Raw genomic sequence first — 23262 nt, forward strand, 5'->3', positions numbered from 1 at the left:
CTCCCAGAGTGCTGGGATTACAGGCGTGAGCCATCGCGCCCAGCCCATCCCCCTTTCTTTAAAGACTCAAATGACAGGGGCCAGATTACAGTAGATTCAACTTGACTGGAAAGAGGGGAAATAGAAATAATGAGAATAAACAACTAATAACACTCTTCTTCCTTAGTACCTGGTTTGTATTCACACAGAATGACTTTCACTGATGCACATCAACATACTCATCTATGTGATAAAACTTAAAGTGGTTTTATTTTTTCTACTTATACAGATCTTTACATATTATGAATAAGCATGTACTACATTTCACCAAGGCAAAGAAACAGGAAAAATACTCTCTTGAGTAACTAGTTTCTGAAAGTTAGATTGATTACATTATCTGTAAAGTAATTGACTGTAATATTCTAGCTATGTATTTTTTACCTTATGGTACTCATTCAACTCTAATTCAGGAGGGTAATGTTCCAACAAGCTGCAACCTTCCCGTTATTGTTTACAAGAAACCATGGTTCCTATTTTAGAAAGGCTATTTTTTTTCTTTACTGACCCAAGATGTAATTTAATCAATCAGATCTCCCTTTTATGCCTGCTGCTGTGAAGCATTAAGCAGATTACAGTTGGTTGTTGAACAATATAGGTTTGAACTGTACAGGTCACTGATAGGATTTGCTTCCACCTCTGCCACACCTGAGGCAGCATGACCAGTCCCTCCTCTTCCTCCTCCTCCTCAGCCTGCTCAATGAGAGGGTGATGAGGATGAGCCCTTTGTGATGACCCATTTCCATTGAATGAATTGTAAATATAGTTTTTCCTCCTCGTTACTGTCTTAATAACCTTTCTTCTCTCAAGCTTACTTTATTGTAAGAATGTAATATATATACATAAATATCTGTTAATTGATTATTTATGTTATCAGTAAGGCTTCTGGCCAAGAGTAGGCTATTGTGTTTTTGAGGAATCACAACTTTCACGTGGATTTCTGACTGCGACAGTGCTCAGTGCTCCTGTCCCCACATTGTTCAAGGGTTAGCTCTGGTTAATATCCATAATATTATAAAGCACCATGTACCACAGTGGGTCAGAAAACTAATCCTGGGGCATAATTCTTAGGTATTACTCAAGAGAACAATTCTCTGAAGTGTAATAAGTTTGGGAAATTGCAGATCAAATGGAATTGAACGTCAACTTTGGTCTTTCTGTCATTTTATTTTTACTGCTGCAGGAGGTTTCGGCACATTTAAAGGCTTCTCTAAGCACACAAATTGAAATATTTCCCAGGTTTACCTGTCTCAGAGAGTGCACTCCTGTGTGAGTGGGATTGGGGTATAGTGTGGTGTGCATGCATGCATGTGTGTGTGCATAGCGTGTGTATGAGATACTCCTGCAGAAGCAGTACCTCATGGAACATACTCTGCAAACTGAGAAATGCTGCTTGATGGTGCCTTTGTTTATGCCTTTTCCTAAATGTTAAATTCCATTATTTCTTTTTATAAAATTAAAACAAAATTAAACATAATAGAGATGAGGTCTCACTATGTTGCCCTGTCTGGTCTTGAACTCCTAAGCTCAAGTGATCCTCCTGCCTTGGCCTCCCAAAGTGCTAGGATTACAGGCATGAGCCACCATGCCAGGCCTAAATTCTCTCTCAGATGTTTTAAATGTACATTATTGTCTTTCCTTTGCTGTAAGATGGAATTTTTTTTTTTTTTTAAATAAAGGAGAGTAAACAAACAACTTGTTGGGTCATCATAGATTAGCACAAATATTTTCTTATTAATTGTAAAGATTATTGTAAGTATAAGGCTCCCCAAAATGACATTTTGTTTTAGATTATTTTAACCTGCATGCCAAAATTAAATTAAATTATAACGTCTTAATTACTAGGTGTGTCAAAAAGCAAAATTTTCCAATTAACTAGAAAATACTGGTCCACCTGACTTCCCAGAGATGTGCAATTCAAAGATTTCCCTATCATTTTAAATTTATGACAATCTTAGTTATTTAAGGAAATAAATTAATAAGCATTAACATATTGTAAGTTTTAGTTCATGTTTTATCCATTTAAATTAAGTTTGTAATATTGGCTAATCAAATGATTGAATTAATAAGAGGACACCAAAGCATTAAAATAAATGGGAAGGAATAGATCCAGGATTGTAACAATGCCTGAAAACTAATAACACTATTCTTTCTTAACCATTTATTTTCTTTAGCCATTTATTTTCTATATATGTATATGTATTATATTATATATATATATATATACACACACTCACATACATGCATGCATGATATCTAAGTGGAGCTCAACACTCTGTGTCTGAAAAATATTTCAAATACTTTTCGAACACTCTGGATTAGACAAAGAAAATAAGCGTCATCAAATATATTTTCCTTGAATTTCGCACCCCTTGTATTTAGAGGAAAACTTAGTCCACGTGTTTCTGCTTATTTAACATTTAACCCATCAAATCATTTGTTTTGAAAATAATACTTATGTCCAAAACTTTCTGAGTCTTTATAATGAGTTCTCCTTTCAAGAATTTGGCATAAATTGAGGAGATTTTAAAAAAGTAGTTTAAGGTACAGTAGTTCTTTCAAACCAATAACTTTTAAATAATGAACTATTCTGGATAAATATTTCTCCAATATTTGTAATTCTAAATTATAAGCTATGTTAAGATAAAATATATGTGTTTTTGTTACCTGAAGATAATCTTTCTAATTTATGTATTGTATCTAAGAATATACTTTTAAAAATACTTATAGAACTTAATATCAGATAACACTATAAGCAAAATTATACTTTAAAGGAAGAAAGAAATGCAGAATAGTGGAAGTCATGTAAAAATATATACAAGATGTTTAGTGCAGAGATATATTATCAATAAATCCAAGATAGTTCTTAACAGAAGTGGTGTTTCTTAATACTTCTTATAATCAGATTGGTTTAACCTTTATTTACAACTAAAATTATAAGATAAAAATTGATTTTTAAGTGTTTTTAATGTAAAATAACCATACATTAATATTTTATATGCTAGAAGATATAGTTGCTTAATATTATCTAAGCAATGTTTCAGGCAAAAGAATTGTACTGGACTTAGGAAATTTAGAGATGTTAATATGAGTGCAAAACCATTTATTACTAGGCACTAATTCAAAGAAAATTAGGATTTGTTAAAATAGAGATCATTAATAGTTTGATATAATATATATTATGTGTTTAATATATAATTATATCTTTATATGTAGTTCTATGTATTTTTAAATTGACCTTTTTCTTTTACCTCATCATTTATCTATGTTTTATGGGAATTATCTCCATCTATGTTGATGTCTATATCCACATCTATCAATCATTTATCAACATTTGTATAATCTAGATATATGATCACTTTAAATGGTTTCATAATATTCTATAATGTATGGATATATCAAAATTGTTCCACTATTTTTTCCTTTAAAAATATATCATGCTTTAATCCACTACCCTACAAAGAATGTTTAGAACTTTTGCGACGTACAGTATGAATGTTTTTGCGAATTCCATCTCTTTACACATACAGTGGTTCTAGGTGGGAAGACTGCACAAGACTTGCAGGTGATCTTAAATATGTTGTTCTGTATTTTTTAAAAACTTTTGTTGTTGTTGTTGTTGGTTTGTTTTTGAGATGAAGTCTTTCACTCTGTCACCCAGGCTGGAGTGCAATGGCGAGATCTCAGCTCACTGCAACCTCTACCTTCTGGTTCAAGCAGTTCTCATGTCTCAGCCTCCCGAGTAGCTGAGATTACAGGTGCTACCATGCCCAGCTTTTGTGTGTGTGTGTGTGTATTTTTAGTAGAGATGGGGTTTCACCATGTTGGTCAGGCTGGTCTTGAACTCCTGACCTCAGGTGATTCACCCACCTCAGCCTCTCAAAGTGCTGGGATTACAGGTGTGAGCCACCACACCCGGCCTATTGGTGTCTATTCCAAGTTCAATGGGACACCAATGGAGTCTCTGAAGCAAGCATTTGACATCAGATTTGTGTTGAGAAAAGACTACGATGATTGCAGAGTAGAGAATGGGTTGGAAAACGGTGCTGCTTGCAGAGAGACTCTGGAGAGACTGCTTAGAAAGATTTTTTTTTAAAAGAATTTAGCAAGAAATGTTTGCAGGCTGAACAATAATTTATTCATAGAGAGCAAGAGAAATAAATGCATTGGAGAAAAATTATACAATGAAATCATTGGCACTTTGTTTAGCAGAAGGTAAGTTTGACAAAAGAATGAGATTGAAATAGGAGGCTGCAACTGATTATGAAGAAACCTACTACTCTGAGTACTTAAAAGGAGAATTTGAACAGAAATTTCTTTATTAAATCATTATTTTTCTTATTATGAGACTGATGATTAATGAAAATATTTGGTGCTTAAGACACAGGCACTGGGTTAAGGATGTCTTAGTTTGCGTCATAGATTCGCCTACACATCTTGTGATAAGTGATGTAACCTCTCTAAAAACTTGTAGAATTTTTGCTTATTTGTTTTGTTTTTGTTTGTAAAATGGGGCTACCAACCCCATGTGATTGCTGAAAATTAAATAATGAAAAATAGTGCTTAATATGACATGTGACACAAGTCAAAGAACTAAATAAATATTCATTATTACTGATGGGTTTTATCATTATCGTTATTAATTGGGGGCAATATTCTGAGAAGAGTTCATTTTAAAACTACAAATAGAGGCAAGAATCACAGTTTCTATTGATTCAACTGCTATTACTGGGGTGGGGAATTCCCTCTCTGTAAACATGAACTTTCAACGTAAAAGGAGATCAGTGCTAATGTTTGGGAAGATCTGTTTATTTTTGACATTCCCCAGGGAGCATTGGGAACCCTGGGCATCTCAGCCATGCATTTGTTTACCTTTGGTTTACCGAGGGAACAAAAAATCATGAAGAAATGCTGGACCAATTGTCATGGATTAATAGTTCATTAGTTACATAATTATTCGAGAAATAATCATAACATAGTAGATTTATTTCTAGAATAAATAAAAGAACATGCATTTTATATTAATTGATAGACAATATCATAGATAACACACATTAATATTCACTTCAGGTTTTATCCTGTTATTTCATTAATCTAGAAAACAAACTTTTTTTTGCTGGCTTAAAGTATCAGCTCAGTTGTTCTACTAATTTAAAATTGTACAATATCAGTACACGTATTATAATTGGTTGCCACAGGGTACAGATCAGTATTTCTATGTGCAAAGTGGAAACTATAGCAAATACTAAATGCTAATATATGTGCTAAGTCTTAATTCATCATTTTATTTTGGAACAAAGGAAATCAAGGGAAATGAATTTGCCAATAAACTTTAATATATGTCTCCCTGGAGCAATGATTATAAGATTAAATTGTAGAGAAATACAATAGTATGTACACTAAGCGATTCAAAATATGTCATTCCCTACTAATTTGGTCAAAGCCAGGAATTTAAAAAAAGGAAAGATTAGTTTCTGTTGAATTTCATTTTATGCCTTATGTTAGAAATTTGTAAAACTGTCTCTTGCTGGCTCTCAGATTGTGAAATAACAATGAATGCAGCTCCAGGCAAGCTGCCTTTCAGGCAGACCTGTCAGGAGAGAGACAGACAGTTCAGGGTAATTCATTCTTGCTACCGAGTCTCAAGTGACTTGTGAAGGAATCTGGCATTTCTAAAATATAAATAGCATTAACTCACAGCAAGAAAGAGAAAGTGTTCTTCATGCTTACTGAGAGGCAAAAGATCAGCAGTGAGCAACGGAAAGTCATCATGGGGTTTAATGACAGGATTTTTAGAAAAGGGGAATTTCATAGTAACTAACTGTAAAGGACACACCTCACCAAGTCGACGGACTTCCTGAGGGTAATTGATTCCCAGTGTTTTACAAGTCCATGTTCTTCAGGATGATCTTAGTGTGCACAAAAATCACATGCAAATGAATTTTGGATCAAGATACAAAAATAAAATAAACCACTGAAAATAAAATGAAGGGAACTAGGAAAGCGCAGAACAGGCTCAAAGCCCTAATGCTTTTGCTCATTAATTCAGCAAGTAACTCACATTCCAATGGAAGCAGAAGAGGTTGAGCCCACAATCAAACTGTCACTGAATTCTAAACCAAAACTGAAGTATGGACTTCTTCTCATTAGGGTCACGTTGCCAGAACTATACAATGAAATGCCTGGCCGTGAGAGTCCAGCAATTTTCTTTGCTCTCAGAGTTCTGTGTGGAAAAGAAATCTGAGAACTTCATGGTGGTAAGTGTTATTACTTCAAGAATTCACCCCATGGAATTCATAAATCATTGTATTTCTACTGCTACTCTATTGAAGTACTAAGGGAAAATATGAGGAAACATGAATGAAAGGAGGTGTTAAGGAGGGTTTATTTCTTTTCTTTCCTTCCTTTTTGCTGCTGTTAATTTACATAGGATCATATGCTAGAACTGTTTCCCATTTGGGTTTTATTTCGCAGAGCCTATTGAGGAAAACATTAAAACATCCTTTAAACAGGTATTTGTCAACAGGAAAGACCAACAAGATAGGAAAGGAACGATGGCTACTTAGCACGTATTTGTCACTGTGTTAGGGTAGGAACTGTCTTGGTCTTGTCCCTGGATATCAGTGGGTTGGTAATTTTATTCAAATCTTTTTCCTACTGATTTCGCACTGCTTTTGGGTGTCATCACATTTTTAGTATCACCAGGGTCCATGGCTTGGGATGCTTGACCACCATCAAAAGCTCAATATATATGCATGAAGCCAGTCTTGTTAGACTGTAGCCTGCCAGGCTATGAGACTCATGATTTCCCATCTCCTAGAGGTTAGGAACTTTGGTGATCTTAGCATGGGCATAAACCTAGCCACTTAGAATCTGTCCCCTGTTCATTTTTTAGGACTCTTCATTTAAATGAAGAGCATATATTTATTCTATGATAATATGTTCTGTTAGACCAATATGCTTTATTATATCTCTTTGATGTCAACACAGCCTATAATCATATAGAGGCAAAGAAACTCTGCTAGAGGATGTTCTATTCAGATGTAATGTGGATCAGATGGTGACATTTTAATTCTTACTACATTTGCTACCAACGTGACACATGGTAGAAGTACATCCCCCATCTTCCTTGGATCTTATCACCTGCCTTCCTACCTGACTGTGACTCTCTTACCTTCCTCACCTGCCTTCCTCTAGAGATGAGTGAGACGGCCAAATGGCCAGCAGCCCTGTTCCCATGGCAACACCTTTCCCAGTGCAAAAGAAGTTTGTGATTTGTGGTTCTCCCTGCTGTTGATGAGGCCTGAAACTGAATGAGATTTCATTTCTTAGACTTGAATAAATTGTATTTGAGGCGTCTTTTCTATCACAGTCAATCTACCTGTTATATTGGTCTCAGTGTCCTCGACCCTGTAAACACCCAGGGTACAGCCCTGGCAGGCGTGACATGGAAACTCTTGACTGATATTCTTCATTCTTGCTGAAACACGCAAAGGCATGAGCTACAGGCTCAGAAGGGAGGTTTACTGCCATGTCTTTATACAAAGCTCCTTTTCCTCCTCTGTATAAGGGGAGTTGATGTGTGCGTCCTCTCATTTAAGCAGCCGTGCACTGAGCACATGCATCACGCCGCACACTGCTCCAGCTTACAGAGGAAAAAAGAGAACAAAGCTGCTGTTTATGAAACATACATTCTGCTTGGGGAAGCAATAAACACACAGACAACTATTTGGGGGGATGACAGGAAACACGATCAAGTAAAGTAAAGTGTTAGAGCTTGGGGGGTGCACAGCTTTCAACAGAGAAGATGAAGACAAGAACACCTGCCGCCCACAGTCAACTAACATGAGAAGTCCCTGCAGGGGTGAAGGGCTGGGAAAAAGGTAACTATTATCACGCTGTTGTGCCGGTTAATGTGGATTTGTGCTCAAAGTAAAAGCAAACATCACCATCAGATATAGTAACAGAAGTAGTATGAAAACTAAATGATCACATCATGAGTAAAACCCATTCATTCTAATCATTTCTTTAATTTATTGGGCAGCTACCATGTACACCACACTGTAATAGATCCTTCATATATAGTATTTTATTTTATGGTACCTACAATCCTCTTTTACATGGTCCTTCCACTTTATGGTTAAGTGGGCTAAGGTAAGAGAGATTAAATGACTTCCCTGGTGGACTGTGGTGTGTGAACTCTGGGATTGGGAATCCACCCAGGCCTCCAATCTCCTAGCTCTGTGCTAGGGAACTAGTATTTTCTTCTTCATTAAATATTTCATGGAATTCACCAGTGAAACCTTTTGGGACTGATTTTTTTAATGTTATTAACTATTAATTCCACCTCTTTAACACATATAGCACTATTCAAGCTACATAGGTCTCCTTTTGTGGGTTTTGGTAGTTTGTGCCTTTTAAGGAATAGATCCATTTCATCTACATCATCAAATGTATGACATAGAGTTGTACATAGTATTCCTTTAATATCATTTTAATCTCCATAGAATCAGTAGTAAGTCTTATTTGATTTCTGGTATTTGTAAATTTTGCCTTCTCACTCTCTCTCTTTTTTAAAAAACTTCTTCTCATTTAACCTGGCTTGAGGTGTTGCGATTTTACTGATCTTTTCAAAGAACCAGGCAGCTTTTTGTGTTGTCAATTTTTTTCCATCATTTGTTTTCAGCTTCATTGACTTGTGCTCTAGTGTGTGTTATGTGTTTTCTATGGCTGGCTATAGGCTTACATTGTTCTTTCTTCATTTCTTAGGTGGAAGCTTATGTTATTGATTGTAGATTTTTTTTCTAAGTATGCATCCAATCCTATAAAATCCTTCTAAGAACCACTTCTACCATACTCCATCCATTATGTAAGATGCATTTTCCTTCAGTTAAAAATATTTTTTAACTTTTCTTGAGACTTCTTCTTTGAATTGTAAATTATTTAGAAGTATATTGCTTAATTGTCATATATTTAGAGGGTTTTCCAGCTATATTTTGGCCATTGATTTCTAGTTTAATTCTGCTGTGTTCTAAACACATACCTTGTTTGATTTCTATTGTTTTAAATTTGTTAAGGAGCGCGTTTTAGACTAGAACGTGGTCTACATTGGTGAATGTTTCCTGTGAACTTGAAAAGACTGTGTATTCCACTGTTACAAATGTATTGTATATATGTCAATTTGTACGTGTTGATTGATAGTGCTCTTCAGTTCAACCATATCTTTACTGATTTTCTGTCTGCTTAATCTATCAGTTAAAAAAAGTGGGGTGTTGAAGTCTCCAACTGTAGCAGTACATTTGTGTGTTTCTTTCTTCAGTTCCATCAGGTTTTGTCACATGTATTTTTAGCCTCAATGGATGCACCTTGAGGATTGTTATGCCACATGGAAAATTCAACCCTTCATCTCTCAGATAGAGCCTGTGCCTTGCAGTGCATGTGTCTGTAATTCACTGTTATTATATTACGGGCGTGGTGGGGAGGTGAGGAGGAGGGGAGTGTTGTACCATCTTCCCTTTACAAATCAATGTTTCAGGAGACAGTGTCTTGGAAATGTAGTTTTCACAAGTATCTCTCCAGTGGTGTAGCTTTTTTCTCTCCACTATCCTTTCTTCCTTCTATGGCCTCAATATTCTCCATCTATTTCCTTGAAGTCCTCACTGCTATTGCTTGTGGGTTTTGGAGGAATACCCTTCCCTCCTGGGATATGGCTTTGGCAGCATCTTTTTCCCTAGTGTGTAGGTCTTTTTTATGGAAAAAGTTATGTGTTTTACAATGATTACTTTTATCTCCCCGCTGAAATGACCAAGAGGGGATGTTTCTCTGATTTTCACTGTGAGAAGTGTGGGTTCCTGGAGGTAAAGCCCAGGAAAGTGTGAGCTCCCCTAAGACTGCAGCACCACGCTGGACACTAGCCTCCCACAGGTCATCCGATGACCGTGCCAGTTTTCCTACCCCTCAGGGCTCCGGCAGCTTCTGTTCCAGGTGAGCACCTCTGGGCTGTGTCTCTCCAGATGAACCTGTCTCTCCAGATATTGGTGCTGTAGTTTTCTTCGCAATCTCAGTTCTCTGATGGGTCTTATGAAGTTGTTTGTTTTCAGTTTTTCCAGATTTTTCTTATTGTAAGGACAGAGTGACAGCTTCCAAGTTCTTTCGTGTTAAAACTGAAAATCTAAGCCCATACATATGGTATTTTAACAATCGTAGACATATGATTAAACTTGGACATTTTAAGATTATATGTTCCCTTAACTAGAGAGCTTACTTGCCAAGATGATGGAATTATTAAGTGGTATAGAAAATATCTTTAAAATTACACCCAAGCTCATACCTATAGCTGATAGTGAGTCAAAACTCCAGAGATTTTCCAAGTCAAGTCAGTAGGTTAGCTAGAGGCTGGGAAGAACACAACATCAAATCCTGTCATCAAATTAAAAAGAACATGACGTAAGCATTGAAGAGCCGGGGCCGGAATCTGAAGAATATTAAAATACCCTGGTGTTAATATGAGTAGGATATAGTGAAAAAGTTAAATAGACAAAAGGTGAGTCCAGGAAATTACAAGATACCAGGGATCCTGTCTTCATCCAGAGTTTATGAGCTCCTCCTTTTATGACATACAGGACAAGTGAGTCTGTGGGGGCAGAGCTGATACACATGTTCAGTAGGGGAAGAACTCGCCTCATTTAAGGACACAGCTCTCAACTAATGACGCCATGCAGTATGTTGAGTAATGCATTGAACATTATTAACTATTCCAATTAGATAAATTTTAGCCAAGAGGATTTAAATACACGTGGAAATGCTTGTATAGACAAGCATTCTCACAGATAAAAATTCTACAATTTACTAAAAAGGGGAACTTTTTGAAGCCAAGTTTTAGCCATGCAATGGTAAAAACAAACCAAGAAATTAAAAACTCATAATGGTTTACTGGTGTAGTGGGGGAAGTTGTCTTTCTAATCAAACTCACTTGGATTCAAATCCACTTTTGATTTTTACTCATCATACTCCTTAAGTTGCTTAATCAATCTGCTTTCTACCTTCAGCTATGAAATAACGTCTCCTGTGTATACAGCACAAGAGTGCTATGAATTATCCTACATCCGTTGAAAATTATTAAAAAGTTACTGTGATTCCCCCATGATGCTGTAGTATGTTTGACATCTGGAGTCATAGTTTGACCACCTCTGCATCACCAATGCACAGCCTAGTCCACGGCCCTGGACAGCGTCCAATGAATATTTGATGAACTAAATGTCCTCCCTCCTCTGACCATTTTAAACATTGCAAATTAATGTTCTTACACCCATTATTCTTTAATCACTATAAAATAACTTGTTCGCTACTCTGTACTCTACAAAGCATCATAGCAGTTACCAAAAATAAATAAATAAATAAAAAGGTAGAAGGTAGTATCATCCTCTCAAGGAACTTACAGTCTATCTGCAGAGATAAAAACACCTACACAGGTGTTTATTAACAGCCCTGGGTGAGAGCTAATAAAGCACCCAATGAGTAGAGCAGATGTTGTACTGGTATCTATGTCTTACTGCATGTGACCCAGAAACAAAAACAGGACTCAACCTGCATTCAGTAAAAAAAGGAAATTGACTGACTCACAAAACTAAAAAGTTAAAAGAAAAATCTGGCACCAGGCAAAGGTGCTGCAGGGCCTGTCTTTGTCTCGGGCTCCATATCACCTGACTAGCTCCATCCCCTGCTCTATATGGTGGAGTCTGGCATCTTTAGTCTCACGTCACGGTGGCATCCAGTCTAGAGTAACAGGGAAACTCTCTCCTCCAAAAACACGCACAAAAAATCATGCCTCTCAAGTTTCACTCACCTTATTGCCTTGCTTTGCATTGTGTTATTATCAGGCACCAGTTCCTGTGGCTAGAGGGATTGATTATTGCTGATCAAATTCCCCCAGATCAACTCATTTCTGCATCCTGCAGATGGACTTGTCCCTGGAATAATGTTAAGAAGACTGTGGTAGGGCAGTGCATTTGCTTCTCTTGAGGATCTTGTTAAATGAGATTCAGATTCAGCAGCTCCAAGGTAGAGCCTGAAGTTCTGCCTTTCTAACACCTCTGGGGGACACTGCCGCTGCTGGGCTGATGCCACACTTCATTTTAGTTAGCAAGGGATGAGAGGAAGTGTTCCCCAGGGACTGCTGGAAAGTTCTTGCTGCAAGAATGAAGGTGGATGATGAGTGGTAGAAATAACAAATGCATATTCAAAGTGAGGGTTGAGAAGGGTAGCCTAGAGTGAGCTGAGGGCTGGTCATGAGTGGTCTTATTAGTATCCTGTGTGAGCGGGTGGCTCGGGAGCCAGCCTTCCCAGCATGGGACTCACATCTTCCACCAGCTACTCTGTGCTTGTTTCCTCCATTGCAAGATTGAAATGATATAGCTATTATGTCATAGGGCTGTTAGAGGATTAAATTAGTTACTATTTCTAAAATACTTAGAATAATACTGTACATATACAACGTACTCTAAGTTTGCTCAGATGAAAATAACTAAAATAAGCTACATATAAAATAAGTAATTATTGGGGGTAGTGTTTATTTTTTAATTTCTTTTTTGTGAGATGGTCTTGCTCTGTTGCCCAGGCTACACTGCAGTGGCTCAAACACAGCTCATTGCAGGCTCGACCTCCCAGGCTCAAGCAATCCTCCTACCTCAGTCTCCCGAGGAGCTGGTACCCGCCCACCATGCCTGGCTATTTCTCTGTTTTTTGTATTTTGTTAGTAGAAACAGGGTTTCACCCATTGCCCAGGCTGACCTCAAACTCCTGGGGTCAAGTGATTCGCCCACCTTGGCTCCCAAAGTGCTGGGATTACAGGTGTAAGCCACCGCACCTGGCTGGGGATAGTATTTAAAAAGGCAGTATCAATAGGCTAGAGTTAGTGGTTCTCACACTTTAACATGTATCAAAATTACCTGGAAGGCCTTGTTAAAAAAAAGACTGTTGGGCTTCATTCCCAGTGTTTCTGATTCCACAGTTCTCAGGAAGTACCTTAAGCATGACACTTCTAACAAGTTCTGCATGGATGTTGATGCGGCTGGTGTGGGGACCTAAGTTTGTGAGCCATCAGGCTCGACTGCATGTCTCAAACAGGAAGGCACATCGAATGGGAACTAGGAACCCAATCTGACGCAGAGTGAAAAGGATCTTAAATGCTGCATGATGAGATAAAGTCTGCAGCTGAGAAAACGATGCTACATGATCATTTATATTCTCCTAATAATTTTTATTCCTATGGCTTGCCGCTGCATAGCAGTGGCATAGGGACATGCAACGAAGCAGTGGAAGTGCCTCACTGGTGTTCTCCATGCTTGAATTACCTTCTCAGATTATAAGTTCAAGACATAGCATTCTTCCCTGTTTCCTTGAAGACCTGGTGATTTAATATCCATTCAACCTTCCAGTCTTTGTAATCTAACTTCCACCATTCATCTCCAGGTAAATTAAACACAGTAAAGAAGTGGGAATTAGGAGACCTCTCTTTAAGCTAAAGTGAAGCCTCCAGCAAAGTCTTGGGCACAGCCCTCAACTCTCCACAGGCTCAGGATCCTTGTCAGGTGAAGACAAAAATAAACCACCTCTATGTTCTCTTTCTCCACGCAAGGTTCCCGATGCGGAACTGTGGAATTTGAGTAGCCCATTCTGTTCGCCTGCCTACTTGCCTGCCTGCCTGGTTATAAAACAAGAAAGACGTTTCTAGTATAGAACCTTTATTCCAATGTGAGCCATTCATGTTCCATCCAGAAATGTGGAATTTGACATTGAAAATTAACAAGTATAGGTTCCTTTGGCAGCAGAACCATGTCAGTGGCGACGCTCTGAAGTGCAGATTTATGAGGTGGCCCAGCGCCCCTATGTCTTAGGGACTGGCCTTTTAAATTTCACAGATCTTATCAGAAACACTTCCCACACCCTTAATATTTTTTGGTTTATGTTAATTTTGTTTAGGGTCTATGAAATGCAATGACAAAAGCAGCAAATTGTATTTCTACAACTTCATTTTTCCCTGATATATTTTTGTATCCTTAAGTACACATGATTCACTGAGCCTGACATCTGTAAATACACTGAATAAAGGGAGTTATAAGTATACCAGACAAGTACCATAGCCTTCACTACAGCAATCTCATTAGACTCCACCCCAATTTTCCAGAGAATTCTTGTAAATGTGGGAGAATGTTTTATTTTCCACTAAATATGGGATTAAGATTTAAGCAATTTTATAAAAACCTTCAAGGGCAGACTGTCTTGTCAGATAAAGGATTTGAGGGTGATCTAGTGAAGGGGTATCTTGATAATGTAATAAACTAGACAATCTCCTGAATACACCTGAATTTTAAAAATACGCTGCCTTGAGTGATAGTGCTTCTAACCCCAGTAACTTGTGGTAATCATTTTTTTCCATTCCTCATGACTTTGGCTATATTTTTTTTCCTAGGAGAGATCAGCCTAGTCATCCTTGTTGCCTTTGCTTATTTTTAAGTATGAATGTCCCTTTAGAAATGAAAATACATCCTTCAGATATATTGTTTAAAATGGATTTTTCAGGGCCAGGTGTGGTGGCTCATGCTTGTAATCCTAGCAATTTGGGAGGCCGAGGTGGGCGGATCACTTGAGGCCAGGAGTTCTAGGCCAGCCTGGCCAACATGGTGAAACCCTGTCTCTACTAAAAATACAAAAATTAGTCAAGCATGGTGGTGCATGCCTGTGATCCCAGCTACTTGGGAGGCTGAGGCACGAGAATCGATTGAACTTGGGAAGTGGAGGTTACTGTGAGCCAAGATCAAGCTACTGCACTACAGCCTGGGCGACAGAGCAAGACTCTGTCTAAATAAATAAATAAATAAATAAAATGGACTGTTCAGGAAAATATCTGATATTATTGGTATGTCAGTTTAATTTTAAATAGCAAGAGAACACATGTTTATCTAAAGACCTAGATAAACATCATCTGATGTGTTAGAAACTTCTTTAGAAAATTTAAAATTCTAACAAGAAATGGGGAAAGGATTCCCTATTTAATAAATGGTGCTGGGAAAACTGGCTAGCCATATGTAGAAAGCTGAAACTGGATCCCTTCCTCACACCTTATACAAAAATTCAAGATGGATTAAAGACTTACGTGTTAGATCTAAAACCATTAAAATCCTACAAGAAAACCTAGGCAATACCATTCAGGACATAGGCACAGGCAAGGACTTCATGTCTAAAACACCAAAAGCAATGGCAACAAAAGCCAAAATTGACAAATGGGATCTAATTAAACCAAAGAGCTTCTGCACAGCAAAAGAAACTACCGTCAGAGTGAACAGACAACCTACAGGATGGGAGAAAATTTTTGCAACCTACTCATCTGACAAAGGGCTAATATCCAGAAGCTACAATGAACTCAAACAAATTAACAACAAAAAAACAAACAACCCCATCAAAAAGTGGGCGAAGGACATGAACAGACGCTTCTCAAAAGAAGACATTTACACAGCCAAAAAACATGAAAAACTGCTCATCATCACTGGCCATCAGAGAAATGCAAATCAAAACCACAGTGAGATACCATCTCACACCAGTCAGAATGGCCATCATTAAAAAGTCAGGAAACAACAGGTGCTGGAGAGGATGTGGAGAAATAGGAACACTTTTACACTGTTGGTGGGACTGTAAACTAGTTCAACCATTGTGGAAGTCAGTGTGGCGATTCCTCAGGGATCTAGAACTAGAAATACCATTTGACCCAGCCATCCCATTACTGGGTATATACCCAAAGGACTATAAATCATGCTGCTATAAAGACACATGCACACGTATGTTTATTGTGGCACTATTCACAATAGCAAAGAGTTGGAACCAACCCAAATGTCCAACAACGATAGACTGGATTAAGAAAATGTGGCACATATACACCATGGAATACTATGCAGCCATAAAAAAGGATGAGTTCATGTCCTTTGTAGGGACATGGATGAAGCTGGAAACCATCATTCTCAGTAAACTATTGCAAAGACAAAAAACCAAACACCACATGTTCTCACTCATAGGTGGGAACTGAACAATGAGAACTCATGGATTTTTTTTTTTTTTTTTTTTTTTTTTTTTTTTTTTGTGGTTTGGGGGGAGGGGGGAGGGACAGCATTAGGAGATATACCTAATGCTAAATGATGAGTTAATGGGTGCAGCAAAACAACATGGCACATGGATACATATGTAACAAACCTGCACATTGTGCACATGTACCCTAAAACCTAAAGTATAATAAAAAAAAAAAAGTTTAAAAAAAAGAATCTAATAGACTTGTCGCTTTCTCTGTTTTTCTAATTATTTCTTTTTAACTGTTGACAGAAAATTGAATGGAATGCAAATAGGACTTACCCCTCCAGTACGTAAATAGGCAACTACCCACATAACATGGTTTGCAGAGGGCTCAGAATTTCCCTCATGCCCTTCCTCTGGGTAGGAAATATTTAGGATTCAGCCCTTAGAGATGGAGGCATTGGTATCTGTGAGAGGCTAAGACACTGGTAGGACGTATTTTATCTGATTAAACTTTACGGTCAAGCAGGACAAATATGGCTGGAGGAGGTTGAGGTGTGTTGCACTGCTCTGTGTACCGCCATGTACTGCATAACAACATTCTGTTCAATGACTGAATGTATATACAATGGTGGTCCCATAAGATTGTAATACCATATTTTTACCCATAGCCTTTTCTGTGTTTAGATACACAATTGTGTACTGTTATGTTATAATTGCCTATGGTATTTAGTCACATGCTGTACAAAATGTGTGTGCAGTAGGCTGTACTGTCTACGTTTGTGTAAGTTCACTCTCTGATGTTTGCACAAGAGGGAAATTGCCTAATGACACATTTCTCAGAACGTTTTCCCATCATTAAGTGATGCCTGACTGTACTCGTGTTTGTATTAGCCAGGCACATCTACCTCCTATGGCAAATGACCCCCAAAGCACAGAAGCTTCACCCAATAGAAGCTCACATCCTACTCACATAGCACTTCATGCACCTGCTCCCAGAAAGCCTTCTGCATAATGTTTCAGGGACCCAGGACCTTTCTACTATGTAGCTTTATTTTCCTTTATGACCTCTTCTGTGGGCTCTGAGGTCTTCCTTCAGCCTCCCAAAAGGGGAAGAGGGAGAATGTGGTGAAAAAGGCTTTAGTGGCCAGAACAGAAAGGGATGGCATATTCCACTGGCAGGAGCTTGCCTACATGAGCACCTCTAACTGTCAGGCAGACGGGAAAATGCATCTTGCTGTGTGTCCAAAAAGAAAAGGAAATCACATCAGCATCTGCCACAGGGCCCTGAGTACGCGGTGAGTGTTTTCAAGCCATAGGTTTTAGTGCCAAAAAAGCCACATATTTATTCTGGCAATGCTACTAGCCATGTGACCCTAGGTGAGTTGTTTAATTAGTTCAATGTGCACTTATAGGCTCTTGAGCCAGTTTTCCTCTCCTCTCTCCTCTTCTTTGTCCCATCTCTCTCTCTCTCCTCACTCCCACTGCCCCATTTGTTTCCTACTTTCATTAAAATAAATATGTCTAAGCCTTTTTTTCTTCTTGGGACTTACCTTGTAGACTAACAGTGAGAAAATTAACATGTAAAGCACAAAAAGTTACCTCTGTACCTGGGACCAAGTGTGAGCTCAAAGATGTATTAGTTTCCATAATTTTAATACACCCTGAAAAGACTTGGGGCAGTGGTGCCCGAAGTGGATTTCAGACACATGAGTTTCCTTCTTTGTCATTTGGCCAGCATAGATTAAAACATTATTCAGTCTTTGAACCATTAAATAACAAGGGTATTTCCTATCTCCCCTGACCCTATACTTAAGTTCTTGGAGACAAAATACAAAGAAAATTTGGGGCTATGAAATTCAACTATAGTTACAGCATACCTCAGAGATGTAGTTTCCTTCCCATATGATTTGAAGAAAATGTATCAGTACAAAGGAACAAGATATTTTTTAAAAATAATACATTGCATAAGATCTTAGTATCTTTGGGAGTTGAGCCCTTGGTACTCTTCAGCCCACCTATCCTGACTAATTGAATCTGTTTAATTGAGCTACAAATCTATGAGTTCTTAAGGGATTTTGCAAGCCTCCTGCTTATAGATAAATCAAAATGATTACAAAATAGTTCTTCTCAGTGTTCTTGGCTTCAGATTTCTATGAAATGAGAAATAAAAGGAGGGAAAATGTGCGCTTTCTAAAATACGAAGAAGAGTTCGTTGAGCCTCAGGATTAGTTGAGTCAGATGTTGCTGTTAGGTCCTGTTTAAAGAAAGTGTTCTCACTTCAAATCTGAACGATGAACATCCCCTGGAAATGGGCCTTCAATTGAGATATTTTTCTGAAAATTGCCCTACTTGCTCTACTGCTATAATGTTCAAAGTGATATGGACAAACAGTAATTAATGAAGCAGTTCTTTCTGAAAAGCAGGTAAATTATAGGACCCTGAAGTTAACGTAATTTTTCAGAACACTTGAATCAGTATTCTGGGATCTACCCCAGTAAAAATTCATGGAATGAAGCTTTATGGAATTCAAAATGCTTAATAAAAAAAAGAAAGAAAGAGAAAGAGAGAAAGAAAGAAAGAGAAAGAAAAGAAAGAAAGAAAAAGGGAAAGAGAAAGAAGAAAGAAAGAAAGAAAGAAAGAAAGAAAGAAAGAAAGAAAGAAAGAAGAGAGAGAAAGAAAGAAAGAAAGGGAAAGATGTGGTTAAAAAACAGGTATTTGAAGCCAGCTGAGACTGAAGCTTAGTTGTTCTTTGGCATTTTAAAAAATAAGAATAATGCAAATTCTGCTTTCTGGAACTACTTCACGGAAAAGAATTGGTGGTTTAATAAAATATTTTCCAGCTGCAACTTTTTTCACTTCCGGCCATTATTTACAGATACAAGAAATGGAAGTCGTGTATTTAAAATGATAATTTGTGAAGCTAAAACATAAAATGAATATAATTGATCACATGGTTAGGTTAATTTATACACCTAAACAAATGACTTTTTAAAATTCTCTCCAGCTTTAATATTCTGAGTTTTAGACTTTCTTATATTTTACCTTGCAATATAAAGGTAAAAGAGATTGGATGTTTTGTAAAATATCACTGTTGGTATATTTGAATATTTTATTTCTCGGTGTTAGAATATTTGATTAGAGAATTAAACTTCACTATCAAAATAGGCAACATTAAGTAATGGGGTTATGAAAATGGGATCTGCTCTCTTCTCAAACACGTGTTACCAACGAGAAAATCGAAAGATTTTTTTAAACCAGCTTTCCAGATAATGATTGTTTTGCAGCTTATTTTTTAAGTTGTATTTTAAACCAGGTTTGGAAACCGATGCCTAGCTCAAAGGTAATACCCGTGAGACCTAATGTGCTCCATTGAAAAAAAAAGCTCATGGCATGATCAAATTGAATTTCATGAAGTTCATCTACTAGCTTCTTGGCCTTTACTTCCAAATCTGTTTTATCATATGCACTATAAATTGAAAAGCAACAGGAAAAGTTATGCTGAACAGCTGTCCTGCTATTACAAAAAAATTCTGGGAATGAAGTTAACGATGGCGTGTGATTCCATTTCTGTGCTGCTGAGAAAGGAGCTACATGACAAGGCGATTTCCTGTTACAATATTTATGAGGACAGATACAGTTACGGTGTGAACCATGTCCTCCACACGTGTGTGCAGGCAATAAGGCAACAGAGTCTAAACACCAACTTAGAGGGGGTACCAAAAGCCCAGTGCTCTAAAAAACAAACATTTAAAAAACCCTCTTTTTTCACCAATATACATAATTCCTTCCAGTGCCCCTATCATTTATGCCTTTGGCTTGCATCATTTTAGGCCCTAAAAGATCTTTAGTTGGAAAAACCTAATAGCTTGTCTTTGTGGGGCAAACTGCATACAGAGGAGCTGTTTCACACGTATTATCTCACATGATCCCCACACTGTGGTTTTATAAAAGAAAAAAAGTAAATTTCTTGGAGATGACAAGACTGTCAAAAGCATAGGACTCAATCTCAGGATTTTAATCCTGGGCACTGTCTCTTTAGATGAGGACAGTAGTACCTTGTCTTACCCTTGTGTTGTATGTATTAATTTGTCTTACCTGGAAATGCTAGAGAAAGGTGGTTACCTTGATGAAGAATTAAAGGAAGTTATCTGAAGCATTGATCCACGTCTAAAAGGGAAGGCCAATGTGGACATGAAGCTCTGGGGGAAAAACAAACAAACAAAAAGAGTATTAGTTAAAACATACATGTATATATAAACCACAGGTTTCAGATATCCCAAACAAAACCATTCCACTAAAAACAACTTACAGTTCTGAAAGGAAATTTACACACACACACACACACACACACACACACAGAGCATTCATTCCTCAGGTGTCATGAAAATGTGGCATTCTGAGAAACTGAAAGAGCAAGTGTAACATTGGATCTGAATTTCACTCTTAGATATACTCTAAAACTTGGTAAAAATGAGTTTTTATTTTAAAAACTGAAAATGAAGAAAGGCTGTGACCAGTTTGTGTCATCTAATAGGACACCTGAGTATAGTGATGTGCCCGGGAACATAATGCATGCGAGGGGTCAACGTGCTCCACAGAACAGAACTGCAAAGGGCTTTGGCCCAGGTTGGAGGGAAGCATAAACTTTCCTCCTAAAATTTATTTAAAAAGCTAATCCACATATGAAATTAAGTACTAAATTCACACTACCTCTATAGAAAAGTAAACACCTTAGGAAGAGAATTTATTGTGGTCGCAGGTTTATAGTGCAAGTAGAAACAATGCAAACCCTGGGGGAGGAATGACACTTCCACCCATGCTGCAGAGTTCTTCCACTGATACCCTCTAAGAAAGGTGAGCTTACAGTTAAAAAGAGTATCTATCACAAGATACACAGTAAAGCACACTACTGAGACAAGAGCAAAAAGGAAAAACAGACCAGAGCAAAAGATCTTTGGAGACTATATATTGAAATTTTTAGACACATTAGAAAGATGTTAAATATGTTTAAAGAAACAAAAGATGTCATTACAAATAAGAGTAAAGAGCATGAGCATATAAAAATGATTAAACATTTTAAAAATAATGAAATTGAAATCCAAACACAAAAAGCAAAAGAACTGAAAAAATCAATAGGTGTAACAACAGCAGCTTAGACTAGATGAATAAAGAATGAAAGAAATACGGTGCATATCTGAAAAGTTTTTTTCAAGATAGCAGAAAAGACAAAAAAAAAGGTGGGAAATATGAAAGAAAAGAGAAACAGATAACAGAGAGAGAGGCCTAGCATTCTAATTGGATGATGTGAAGGAGAAGAGATAATGGCTGCAAGAGGGGAACTGTTTGGAAGGAGAACGGCTGAACTATTCTGGAAGTCTAATGAATGTGAATATTTAAGTTCGAGATCTTAGTGAAACAAAAAACATAAACGTCTTTTCAGATTTAATGGAAACATTAAATCTCCAAAACAAAGAGAAATTAAGGCATTAAGATTAATCAGAGCCAGGCATGGTGGCTCACACCTGTAATCCTAGCACTTTGGAAGGCTGAGGCAGGCCGATCACTTGAGGCCTGGAGTTCGAAATCAGCCCGGCCAACATGTTGAAACCCCGTCTCTACTAAAAGTACAAAAAAAGGCCAGGCGCGGTGGCTCACGCCTGTAATCCCAGCACTTTGGGAGGCCGAGGCGGGCGGATCACGAGGTCAGGAGATCGAGACCATCCTGGCTAACACAGTGAAACCCCGTCTCTACTAAAAATACAAAAAATTAGCCGGGCGTGGTGGCGGGCGCCTGTAGTCCCAGCTACGCGGGAGGCCGAGGTAGGAGAATGGCGGGAACCCCGGGGGTGGAGCCTGCAGTGAGCCGAGATCGCGCCTCTGCACTCCAGCCTGGGAGACAGCGAGACTCCATCTCAAAAAAAAAAAAGTACAAAAAAAAATTAGCCTGGCGTGATAGCGGGTGCCTGTAATCCCAGCTATTTGGGAGGCTGAGGCAGAAGAGTTGCTTGAACCCAGGAGGTGGAGGTTGCAGTGAGCCGAAATCACGCCACTGCACTCCAGCCTGGGAGACAAAGTGAGACTTCATCTCAAAAAACAAACAAACAAAACAAACAACAACAACAAAAACCACAAAGGATATTTTGAAAAAAAGATGGCAACAATGGAAACTATCAGCCTAAAATGGTATTTTCAACAAAACTCTCTCTTAAGAAGAGAAAAAGTCATTTTCATAAAACAAATAGTATATACTTTAGTCGTTAAGAATGTAGCCCAGATGACAAGTCTTACATGTCAGATAGAATTCTGAGCAATAAAGCTTGTAGATAAGTGTGTAGACTTAAATACCATTAATTTAATACTAATAATTTATATAATAAAATCCAAATTTTAAGATAAAATAGTAACGTACTATTAGGCCATAATATCATGAATCAGGATTGTGGTAAATACAGACTCTACAAAACATATCATTTTGAAGGATTTTAATGACATTTATATTGAACCTTGTACACATAAAATTTCAAGTATAAGAATCAACTCTAAAATAATATAAATAGAATGTATAATTTCCAAGGCCAAAAAAAATAAAATGTGAAAAAAAGACAATATAAAAGAAAGCAAAAATAAGAATAATAACAGAAAAGAATGGGACAAATATAAAATAGACAATATGACAGCAATGAAACTCCATATATTTATAATCACAATACATATCAATGCACTTAGCTTTGCAATAAAAAGACAAGGATTTTGAGAATGGATAAGTAAACAAGCAGATCAACCCACATGTCATTTACAATAGACAAACCTAAAACTTTAAGGACAAAGAAAAGATTGAGAGAAAAAGAATGAAAAAATGATCTATCACTCAACTATGAGGCAAATACTAAGCAAAAGAAAGTTGGTCTAGCTATATTAGCATCATATAAAATGAACGTTAGCCCAAAACTTTAAATTGAATTACTCATAAAGACTTAATTACTAATTAAGTAATAATTTTACAAAACCTAAATTTAATTCACCAGCAAACTGTAACAATCCTATACTTTCATGTGCTAAATAATGTAGCTTCAATTATGTAAATCAAATAATGACAGAAATATAAGGAGTAATTGAAAAATCCATTGTCATAATTGGAGATTCCATGGAGATCGTTTGGTAATT

The 23262-nt window shown here is 37.4% G+C and overlaps 2 long non-coding RNA genes across 2 annotated transcripts in view; one reads left to right on the plus strand and one right to left on the minus strand.

Moving 5' to 3' along the window:
• Positions 1-23262, minus strand: part of LOC116474569 (uncharacterized) — a 169255-nt gene that overhangs the window by 136832 nt on the left and 9161 nt on the right. The window contains exon 2 of the long non-coding RNA XR_004249710.2: positions 20194-20297. This is a non-coding gene — a long non-coding RNA (uncharacterized LOC116474569). The remainder of the gene's footprint in view (positions 1-20193; positions 20298-23262) is intronic.
• The window catches only part of LOC131381472 (uncharacterized), a 30564-nt gene continuing 13364 nt past the window's right edge, over positions 6063-23262 (plus strand). Inside the window, exons 1-2 of the long non-coding RNA XR_009210224.1 lie at positions 6063-6293; positions 11994-12096. This is a non-coding gene — a long non-coding RNA (uncharacterized LOC131381472). The remainder of the gene's footprint in view (positions 6294-11993; positions 12097-23262) is intronic.

The sequence above is a fragment of the Hylobates moloch genome, unplaced genomic scaffold, assembly GCF_009828535.3.
Source record: "Hylobates moloch isolate HMO894 unplaced genomic scaffold, HMol_V3 SCAFFOLD_2, whole genome shotgun sequence".
Classification (NCBI taxonomy): Eukaryota; Metazoa; Chordata; class Mammalia; order Primates; family Hylobatidae; genus Hylobates; species Hylobates moloch.